Source organism: Phlebotomus papatasi, chromosome 3, assembly GCF_024763615.1.
Source record: "Phlebotomus papatasi isolate M1 chromosome 3, Ppap_2.1, whole genome shotgun sequence".
NCBI classification, from domain to species: domain Eukaryota; kingdom Metazoa; phylum Arthropoda; class Insecta; order Diptera; family Psychodidae; genus Phlebotomus; species Phlebotomus papatasi.
The window spans coordinates 45,656,457-45,668,851 of NC_077224.1; the positions used below are offsets into that span (position 1 = coordinate 45,656,457).

Here is a 12,395-nt window from a genome sequence, read left to right on the forward strand (position 1 = left end):
GCTGAAGTTCTTCAATAAATGGTTAGAATATTTAAAAAATTTACATTAATAAAAGAAATTGAAGTCTTATTCCGAAAAAGGAGCAAAATGTTTTCAAATTTCCCCTGTTGCAACGTAGTATACATTCAGGCGTATTTCAAAAATGATTTCATAAATTGACTCCCAATGGTAGGCAAACTTGCATAATTGTATGTGCATAATTCCGTCAGGTGCATAATCCCGAAGGACTTAATGCCGGGACTGAGTGTAACTTCATCAAAAGACATTTATTTTAATGAAATTGCAATTCAAACGTTCATCCATCCTGAAATTCCACAAAACTATGGAAAAATCACTTTTAGCAGCAAACGTTTACGAACTGTTTTTGTTGACATTGTTGACGATCAAACTGACAAAAATACCATTTTTTTTAATTGAATTTCATCCCATTCTTGATGTTACTAAACGGTGGAAATGCCCTCTCTCTGGTTGTATGTTTCGGTTTTACAATTCGAAATACCGGAATTCGAAATGGCTGAATAATCAGCGCTAAAGCGGCGAGTACATGAATTTGCACTTTAGGCTTCCGGTAGATTTTCGAATAGGTTTGGCTTTGCTTTGGAATGGTTTTATCTCTTCGAAAGGTTCTTACTGAACGGACCCAATGGGTATTCTATTACAACGGATCAACTCTACAAAATTTCAAGGAGTCAGTGTCCTAAATTATACACAGTAAAAAAAAGATGATGATTTAAAAAAAAGTAAAAAAAAAAGATTACAAGGATAATCGTTGGTTTGCTTTTTTACCACGATTATTCTTGTAGTTACTCAAATATGTATTTCAGCAAAACACGTAATGTGGAAATGTGTAATTTAAAGTTTATGTAATGATAAACTGTGTAATCAACTGTGAATTATTACACAGTAAAAAAAATTCAGCTACTTTACCATGATTTTCATTGTAAATTTTACATAAACACGTAATCATGTGTACTGATACACATTTGTGTAATTTGTACACATTTTGTCTGAAAACTGTGTTATTTGTACACGCTTTGTCTGAAAACTGTGCAATTTTACACGAAATATGTAAGAAAATGGACACAACTGTGTAATCATTCGCAGTTAGTTACACAGTTTGCCATTATATAAAATTTAAATTACACATTTTCAGATTAAGCGTTTTGTTGAAATACATATTAGAGTAACTTTACAAAAATAATCGTGATAAAAGAGCAAACCAATGATTATCCTTGTAATCTTTTTTTACTGTATACATTTTCTCACATAATTTGTGTAAAATTACACAGTTTTCAGACAAAATGTCTATAAATTACACAAATGTGTACAGTGCTGTCTCTCTATATGCACACTCTCTATATGCACAGCTTTTGTGTCGGTTGCATTCAAAATCAATTTGTTTACATTTTGACAAAGTGATAAAGAAAATTATTTTCTTGGTAATTAATTTTTCTTGTTTTTAATTTTCTTAAATTTATTTTTTCTGTCTCATATTATATTTAAAATAACACAGGAAATTCTAGAACAATAAAAAAATGATAATTTATTAAAAGAAAGAAAAAAACCGTTGGGAATTTCAAAAAAAGTTGTGCATATTCAGAGAGAGAACTGTCAAAAAAAGTACCCAAACTGTGCATATAGAGAGACAGCACTGTATTAGTACACACGATTAAATGTTTATGTAACATTTACAATGAAAATCATGGCAAAGTAGCTGAAGATTTTTTATTGTCTACGCGAGGTGTCCAAAATTACAGTCAAATTCATGTGTACATTTATATTCACATTTAAATGTAATAGGATTAATTTTAGAAAAAAAAGCAAAGATGATAAACATTTTTTCAAAATATCCAAAAAAAATCCTAAAAAGGAAATAACAAAAAATTTCAATTTGTATTTGAAAATATCGCACTACCGACTTTGAACACTGGTTACAAGCATTTCCCCTATTTCTAAAATTTCTTTTTTAGAAACGATAAACTTCTTTTGATTGTCTGTCTTTGTCAAAAATACTACACTCCTTATTTTGCAAATTAGCTGTCATATCTTCTAATCTCGTCTCGAGCCACATGTAAATTCGTCAATTTTAAAATTTTCTTGACTCCATTGATCTCTTGTGTCTCCTGTACTCTATTACTCATACATAAACCATAATGCCAGTCATTAAAAAAAAACCATTGATAAAAAACACAAAGAGACTGTAAGCGTGACAGGAAAAGTTTTGAGGAATACTGATTTTTGACAATTACGCTTTTAGCTAATTGTGCCATTATGTGAAATAAGTCTTACACGTTTTTTACATTTCAATTTTAAGTATGATTTTTATGACAAACATTTTATTTACATTCTTATACATAAATGCAATGCATATTGACTGATTTGAAGATAAAAGAAAATTATTGAATCTTATACTTAACGTTATTAATAAACTAGCGATTTTCATTATATCATAATTCAATCATCCCAAATCTAGGCAAATGTACATTAATTAGTTCTCAGGACTTAAGTAGTGATAACATCGATTGAACTGAATCGATTCTATTCCTCATAAAGACTGAATTAAAGGTCTTTAGATTGCTGACAGTTTTCGGGAAAGAGTGAAGTTTGTACAATGATCAATAGAGGTATACTCATATTAAGTTTTATAATTCTAAAATTTAAAGTTGCTAAACTGTTATCATTTAGGTCACCTACAGAAATTCCTCTATCAATTTTACTTTAAAATTTCAATTTCTCTAAAAAAAAAAAAGTATTTCATGATAAAAAGCTTTTCGCACAAAGGAAAACATATTGTAATTCACACCATCAACAACACCTATTTTTTCTGCAACTGGATAATATTGAAAGGAACGAGGGAAATATTATGTGAAGCAGCAGAGTGAATATCTACGTGAAACTTACCTTTATGCATTCAAAACACTTTTGTGTATTTTGCGACGTGTCCTATACTCTTTTTCCACCCACAGTGGTTTCCGTGCTTATGATCGGTGCTACACGCCAGATGGTAAATCTATAAAGAAGAGCAAATTTTACGAAATTCAGCACAATACGTATTTATTTTGCATTGGAAATACTATGCCAAATCTGCATAGAAATTCTAATAATAACAAATTACGTAAAGCTTATATTAAACAAATATGATACTGTTAAATTAGTTTAATTACAACAATTTATATGCAAGATGATTGTTGCTAAACAACACCATTTATTTGTAAAATATGTGCAATTTGTATTGACGATTATGCATGTTTATAAAACATTTTTCAACGGTAACTTCCCGCCTATTTTTTTTTAATTTTCTGGTACATATGTGATAATTTGAGGTAAACTTTTCAATTGATAAGAAAATAGTAAAAGAGAGTACGTAAAAGCTTTCAACACTTCTTGACCTAAGCTAAACATGTAGCAGAATCTGTCAAATCCGGATATTGTATTTACCAAAGGGCTCAATCAATCATTCTCCAGGATCATTTTCTCTTAACTGTTGCATAAATCAGTCCTTTTTACTGAATATTCAGCAAACACTGTCCCTTCTTCCCTTGAAATCAATTGAATTTGTTCACTCATCCTTTCTGGCCCATTTCCACGTACTATGGGCGCCATCCAACCCCCATTCAGTCCTTTTTTTTCCCTCATTCCTGATGAATGTGTATGATTTCGGATTCGAAAAGGTTCACTTTTTTTCGAGAATTGAATTATTTATTCTGGCACGACCATCATTTTTCCTTCTGACTGAATTGTCATCGAGTTGAATTTAGTTTACAACGAAAATCCTCGATTTTCATGCAAACACAAAAATAGGACGGTGAAGCTAACATCGAACCCTCTTCCCCAAAAGAAGACATTGAATAAATTTTAATTTACATATGACCCATATCACAAAATTTCGTATACAATTCACATCCCTTCCGAGACAGTATAGCTCGTTTCTCATTTTAATCGCTCAAAATATATACCATACAACAAAATTGAAGAGTTTATATAATAATATATCTAAAGAAATTCCCACAATCGCAAAATCCATAAATATTTTCTCTCTGTTACAGCGCAAGGCAAAAGATTCAAGCAAAAGTAAGGAATTTTGGCAGAATGCTCGAATAATTACAGTGATTTATAACGAGAAACTTTTATTTTTTTAATCTTATAATGAGAACAAGTCTTATTTTTGAAAAAAGTCGATTTTATATATTTTTTGACATGAAATTAAATTTTATTTAGAATATTTTATATTCGCATATATAGCATTTAAAAGGATATCCTCTAAAAATCAAAGGATTACCTTTTTTAGCAACTTCTTAAATATATACTTTACTTTAGTCTTTCGAACCTATTTTGAAATTCTCAATCTATTGTTAATTTAAAAAAAAGCTTTCAGAATATATAAATTCTTTAGCAGAGAGGGGAAGGTGCGGCAGTTTCAATTTTTGCATATTTTTCTTATCTTTTTGAAGAGAAAGGGATAAAAATCGTTGTTTCCAAAGCAGTGCTTATGTTCACATTTCTTTTTACTGCTCGAACTCATCAGTTCTCTATTATTAAAATTATTCGTCGGAAAATACTCAAAATTTCGTCCAAACATACCTATGATCGAAAAATTCGCCATTTTGAATTATTGAAAGTCAAATGTCAACCACTTTGGAAGGCTCAGTTTTCAACCGATTTGGTTAAATTTGGATTTTTTGGAAAGGTATTGTAATTTCGAACCCGGCTGCATCGGTCTTCATTGGCAATGAATCTGTTAAATACTGATTTTTTTTTATTTTCAAATGCTTTTGTGACTTATGGCCTCTACACACTAGTAGAAATTTCTTTAAAAAATGCCTTTTTAAAGAAAATTTCCCTTGTCATTGTAAGCAGAAACGTCAGAATTTTTTTTTTTAAAAAAGGCAATTTTTGACGAAAATTGCTTCTAGTGTGTAGAGACCATTAGGAATCAATTTGATCTCTAGTAGACTAGTAAGCACCAAAAGATCATGCGAAAAACTAATTCACGAGAAGCTGTTTTTCGCGAGTTAGAGCATTCTGTAAAGCAGGAACGCTTTGCCATATTCTCTTAAATTTTGCAACGCTTCTCGTTTGAGTTCTGCAATTGATTTTATAAAATTGCATCAAAATAAAACTTTTTAGGATTCCATATTTGCATCAATTACCGAAACTATTGCAGTTATCTATCGAACTAACATATTTATAATAATTTACTAATATTTTCATGATTATAATAAGATATTTATCATTGGGAAAGTTCTACACAGAGAAAAATCTTGAGTTAGAAAAAATTAAGAAACGAGGTTTTGAATCAAGAGTACAAGAATTTCAAACTATTTTCCCCTATAATTGAGATATTTTGCGCTTGAATTTCTCTAAAAGAGTATGATAGTTTAAAAAATAGAATAAATTGTGCTTAATAATAGGAGAACAGTGGGTTTGAACTTAGCGAATCGCAGTTTTGAACACTGATAGAGCATACAGAAGTTTTAAAGTTAGAAGGTCATTGTTTTGATTTTAGAGTATACAGGATTCGAGTTAAGACTATTGTGGTTTTGATTTTAGCGAAATCATGGTTTCAAAATAAGAGTATAGTAGTTTTGTATTCTATTAGACTATTATGGTCTTGATTTTAGAGTATCATGGCTTTGATTTTAGAGTATCATGGCTTTGATTTTAGAGTATTGTGGTTTTGATTTTAGAGTATTGTGGTCTTAATTTTAGAGTATTGTTGTTTTGATTTTAGGAACTTATGGTTTTGATTTTAGAAACTTGTGGGTTTGATTTTAGAGTATTGTGGTTTTGATTTTAGAAACTTATGGGTTTGATTTTACAAACTTATGGTTTTGATTTTAGAAACTTATGGTTTTGATTTTAGAAACTTATGAGTTTGATTTTAGAAACTTATGGGTTTGATTTTAGAAACTCATGGTTTTGATTTTAGAGTATTGTGGTTTTGATTTTAGAGTATTGTGGTTTTGATTTTAGAGTATGATGGTTTTGATTTTAGACACTTATGGGTTTGATTTTAGAAACTTATGGTTTTGATTTTAGAGTATCATGGTTTTGATTTTAAAAACTTATGGGTTTGATTTTAGAGTATTGTGGTTTTGATTTTAGAAACTTATGGGTTTGATTTTACAAACTTATGGTTTTGATTTTAGAAACTTATGGTTTTGATTTTAGAAACTTATGAGTTTGATTTTAGAGTATTGTGGTTTTGATTTTAGAGTATTGTGGTTTTGATTTTAGAGTATGATGGTTTTGATTTTAGACACTTATGGGTTTGATTTTAGAAACTTATGGTTTTGATTTTAGAGTATCATGGTTTTGATTTTAAAAACTTATGGGTTTGATTTTAGAGTATTGTGGTTTTGATTTTAGAAACTTATGGGTTTGATTTTACAAACTTATGGTTTTGATTTTAGAAACTTATGGTTTTGATTTTAGAAACTTATGAGTTTGATTTTAGAGTACCATGGTTTTGATTTTAGAGTACCATGGTTTTGATTTTAGAGTACCATGGTTTTGATTTTAGAAACTTATGGTTTTGATTTTAGAGTATTGTGGTTTTGATTTTAGAGTATTGTGGTTTTAATTTTAGAGTATTGTGGTTTTGATTTTAGAAACTTATGGGTTTGAGTTTAGAGTATTGTGGTTTTGATTTTAGAAACTCATGGGTTTGATTTTAGAAACTTATGGTTTTGATTTTAGAAACTTATGGTTTTGATTTTAGAGTATCATGGTTTTGGTTTTAGAAACTTATGGGTTTGATTTTAGAGTATCATGGTTTTGATTTTAGAAACTTATGGGTTTGATTTTAGAAACTTATGGTTTTGATTTTAGAGTATTGTGGTTTTGATTTTAGAGTATTGTGGTTTTAATTTTAGAGTATTGTGGTTTTGATTTTAGAAACTTATGGGTTTGAGTTTAGAGTATTGTGGTTTTGATTTTAGAAACTCATGGGTTTGATTTTAGAAACTTATGGTTTTGATTTTAGAAACTTATGGTTTTGATTTTAGAGTATCATGGTTTTGGTTTTAGAAACTTATGGGTTTGATTTTAGAGTATCATGGTTTTGATTTTAGAAACTTATGGGTTTGATTTTAGAAACTTATGGTTTTGATTTTAGAGTATTGTGGTTTTGATTTTAGAAACTTATAGGTTTGATTTTAGAAACTTATGGGTTTGATTTTAGAAACTTATGGTTTTGATTTTAGAGTATCATGGTTTTGATTTTAGAAACTTATGGGTTTGATTTTAGAGTATTGTGGTTTTGATTTTAGAAACTCATGGGTTTGATTTTAGAAACTTATGGTTTTGATTTTAGAGTATTGTGGTTTTGATTTTAGAAACTTATGGTTTTGATTTTAGGAACTTATGGTTTTGATTTTAGAAACTTATGGTTTTGATTTTAGAGTATCATGGTTTTGATTTTAGAAACTTATGGGTTTGATTTTAGAGTATTGTGGTTTTGATTTTAGAAACTTATGGGTTTGATTTTAGAGTATTGTGGTTTTAATTTTAGAGTATTGTGGTTTTGATTTTAGAGTATCATGGTTTTGATTTTAGAGTATTGTGGTTTTGATTTTAGAAACTTATGGTTTTGATTTTAGGAACTTATGGTTTTGATTTTAGAAACTTATGGGTTTGATTTTAGAGTATTGTGGTTTTGATTTTAGAAACTTATGGGTTTGATTTTAGAAACTTATGGGTTTGATTTTAGAAACTTATGGTTTTGATTTTAGAAACTTATGGGTTTGATTTTAGAGTATTGTGGTTTTGATTTTAGAAACTTATGGGTTTGATTTTAGAGTATTGTGGTTTTAATTTTAGAGTATTGTGGTTTTGATTTTAGAGTATCATGGTTTTGATTTTAGAGTATTGTGGTTTTAATTTTAGAGTATTGTGGTTTTGATTTTAGAAACTTATGGGTTTGATTTTAGAAACTTATGGGTTTGATTTTAGGGTATCATGGTTTTGATTTTAGAGTATTGTGGTTTTAATTTTAGAGTATTGTGGTTTTGATTTTAGAAACTTATGGTTTTGATTTTAGAAACTTATGGTTTTGATTTTAGAGTATCATGATTTTGATTTTAGAGTATTGTGGTTTTAATTTTAGAGTATTGTGGTTTTGATTTTAGAAACTTATGGGTTTGATTTTAGAGTATCATGGTTTTGATTTAATCTAATCAAAACCATAAGTTCCTAAAATCAAAACCATAAGTTTCTAAAATCAAAACCACAATACTCTAAAATTAAAACCACAATACTCTAAAATCAAAACCATAAGTTTCTAAAATCAAACCCATAAGTTTCTAAAATCAAACTCATAAGTTTCTAAAATCAAAACCATAAGTTTCTAAAATCAAAACCACAATACTCTAAAATCTAAACCATAAGTTTCTAAAATCAAAACCATAAGTTTCTAAAATCAAAACCACGATACTCTAAAATCAAAACCACAATACTCTAAAATCAAAACCACAATACTCTAAAATCAAAACCACAATACTCTAAAATCAAAACCATAAGTTTCTAAAATCAAACCCATAAGTTTCTAAAATCAAAACCACGATACTCTAAAATCAAAACCACAATACTCTAAAATCAAAACCATAAGTTTCTAAAATTAAAACCACAATACTATAAAATCAAAACCACGATACTCTAAAATCAAAACCACAATATTCTAAAATCAAAATCACGATACTCTAAAATCAAAACCACAATACTCTAAAATCAAAACCATAAGTTTCTAAAAACAAAACCATCATACTCTAAAATCAAAAACACAATACTCTAAAATCAAAACCACGATACTCTAAAATCAAAACCACAATACTCTAAAATCAAAACCATAAGTTTCTAAAATCAAAACCACGATACTCTAAAATCAAAACCACAATACTCTAAAATCAAAACCATAAGTTTCTAAAATCAAATCCATAAGTTTCTAAAATCAAAACCATAAGTTTCTAAAATCAAAACCACGATACTCTAAAATCAAAACCGCGATACTCAAAGATCAAAACCATAAGTTTCTAAAATCAAAACCATAAGTTCCTAAAATCAAAACCACAATACTCTAAAATCAAAACCACGATACTCTAACATCAAAACCACAATACTCTAAAATCAAACCCATAAGTTTCTAAAATCAAAACCACAATACTCTAAAATCAAAACCACGATACTTTAAAATCAACACCATAAGTTTCTAAAATCAAAACCACGATACTCTAAAATCAAAACCACAATACTCTAAAATCAAAACCACGGTACTCTAAAATCAAAACCACAATACTCTAAAATCAAACCCATAAGTTTCTAAAATCAAAACCACAATACTCTAAAATCAAACCCATAAGTTTCTAAAATCAAAACCACAATACTCTAAAATCAAACCCATAAGTTTCTAAAATCAAAACCATAAGTTCCTAAAATCAAAACCATAAGTTTCTAAAATCAAAACCACAATACTCTAAAATTAAAACCACAATACTCTAAAATCAAAACCATAAGTTTCTAAAATCAAACCCATAAGTTTCTAAAATCAAACTCATAAGTTTCTAAAATCAAAACCATAAGTTTCTAAAATCAAAACCACAATACTCTAAAATCTAAACCATAAGTTTCTAAAATCAAAACCATAAGTTTCTAAAATCAAGACCACGATACTCTAAAATCAAAACCACAATACTCTAAAATCAAAACCACAATACTCTAAAATCAAAACCACAATACTCTAAAATCAAAACCATAAGTTTCTAAAATCAAACCCATAAGTTTCTAAAATCAAAACCACAATACTCTAAAATCAAAACCACGATACTCTAAAATCAAAACCATAAGTTTCTAAAAACAAAACCATCATACTCTAAAATCAAAACCACAATACTCTAAAATCAAAACCACGATACTCTAAAATCAAAACCACAATACTCTAAAATCAAAACCATAAGTTTCTAAAATCAAAACCATAAGTTTCTAAAATCAAAACCACAATACTCTAAAATCAAAACCATAAGTTTCTAAAATCAAATCCATAAGTTTCTAAAATCAAAACCATAAGTTTCTAAAATCAAAACCATAAGTTTCTAAAATCAAACCCATAAGTTTCTAAAATCAAAACCACAATACTCTAAAATCAAAACCACGATACTCTAAAATCAAAACCACAATACTCTAAAATCAAAACCACGATACCCTAAAATCAAAACCATAAGTTTCTAAAATCAAAACCACGATACTCTAAAATCAAAACCACAATGCTCTAAAATCAAAACCACGATACTCTAAAATCAAAACCACAATACTGTAGAATCATCATCACAATAGTCTAAAATCAAATCCCCAATACTCTAAAAGAATTCAAAACCACAATAGACCAACATCAAAACCAAAGTACTCTAAAAGCAAGACAATAATACTCTAAAATCAAAACCATATTAGTCTTAAATATTTCAGATTAAGCAACATACTTCAGTGGAGATGAATTCCGATTGGAAAAGTTTATATAAAATATCGAAATAAGACAGACTATGAGAGGTTCTAAGCCTTGATACTCTAAAATCAAAACCATTATACTCTTAAATATTTCAGATTAAGCAACATACTTCAGTGGAGGTAAATTCCGATTGGCAAAGTTCATATAGAAAATTGAAATGAAAGATGCATATGAGAGTTTCATGGAAGTGAATACGCGCGCATCATATGCATCACGTGGAAAAAGGTAAAGAATGAAATATATAACATTCACAAAAAAAACCTCAAATTGCCTTGATTCAAAACCTCAGAATACTCTACTTTCAGAACCAGCAAAACTCGACAATCAACACAGCAAACACTCCAAAATCAAAACCATGGTACTCTAAAATCAAAACCATGGTACTCTAAAATCAAAACCATGGTACTCTAAAATCAGAACCATGGTACTCTAAAATCAAAACCATGGTACTCTAAAATCAAAACCATGGTACTCTAAAATCAAAACCATGGTACTCTAAAATCAAAACCATGGTACTCTAAAATCAAAACCATGGTACTCTAAAATCAAAACCATGATACTCTAAAATCAAAACCATAAGTTTCTAAAATCAAACCCATAAGTTTCTAAAATCAAACCCATAAGTTTCTAAAATCAAAACCATGATACTCTAAAATCAAAACCATAAGTTTCTAAAATCAAACCCATAAGTTTCTAAAATCAAAACCACAATACTCTAAAATCAAAACCATGATACTCTAAAATCAAAACCATAAGTTTCTAAAATCAAACCCATAAGTTTCTAAAATCAAACCCATGAGTTTCTAAAATCAAAACCATGATACTCTAAAATCAAAACCATAAGTTTCTAAAATCAAACCCATAAGTTTCTAAAATCAAAACCACAATACTCTAAAATCAAAACCATAAGTTTCTAAAATCAAAACCATAAGTTTCTAAAATCAAAACCACAATACTATAAAATCAAAACCACAATACTCTAAAATTAAAACCACAATACTCTAAAATCAAAACCATAAGTTTCTAAAATCAAACCCATAAGTTTCTAAAATCAAAACCACAATACTCTAAAATCAAAACCATGATACTCTAAAATCAAAACCATTTTTGCTACAAATTCAAAACTATTTTTCTCTAAATTTAAGAGTAAAAGAGTCTAGATTCAAAGATACTGAATTTCAAAACCATCGTACTCTAAAATTTAAGAAAATGCTCTTATAGAAATTTTTTCTTAATTTAAGCAAAATTTAAGCAAAAAATTGCTTGGAGCAAAATCGAAGCCTTATTTAGAGTATTTTTTTCTTGAATCTAGAGGGTAATTTTTCTCTGTGTACGATGCTTTATATTATTTGAAGTTCAAATCTTTATTAAAGTCGCTCCAAAATCTTATACAGGCTTCAGACCTAAGGCTTAGCCATATGGCTTAACTGCTTTAATTTCTTATCAATCACGATTTTTTGGATTGGATTATTAAAGATAAGTAATCTATTATCGGACACTCAATGGGTCAAGTGGTAGAGCACTCGCTCTATAATGCAAATGTCCCGGGTTCGAATCCCCTTTAGGTCACCAGGAATTTTTCTGGCGTTAAAGGTGTTCGAATTGCATTCAGTGAGCTTCACTGCACTTGATTCCACGGGCATGGGACTGACAACCTCATCCCATACGAGAAAAAATAATAATGCATTGCGGGAAGGCCTTGTTCCTTCATGGAATGTTGTGCCAACATTATTATTATTATTAAGTTATTAGGTTCTCAAAAAGCAATAAAATTGCTATTTAGGATTTTGAGACCTTCGAGAACTGAGCTAAACCTCTGGTCTGAAGACCGCTTTACGACGTTCTACTTTCTCGTACGTTCTATTACTTCAGCTTGACTTTTCAGAAATTCATCTGAAGC

General features: G+C 28.9%; 1 protein-coding gene across 5 annotated transcripts in view; it reads right to left on the reverse strand.

Annotated features, from left to right (window-relative positions):
* Positions 1-12,395, reverse strand: part of LOC129807959 (protein-tyrosine sulfotransferase) — a 69,132-nt gene that overhangs the window by 31,813 nt on the left and 24,924 nt on the right. For all 5 annotated transcript variants that reach the window (XM_055857583.1, XM_055857579.1, XM_055857581.1 and 2 more), the window contains exon 3: positions 2,902-3,010. The gene's annotated coding sequence lies outside the window, so the exon portion shown is untranslated. The remainder of the gene's footprint in view (positions 1-2,901; positions 3,011-12,395) is intronic.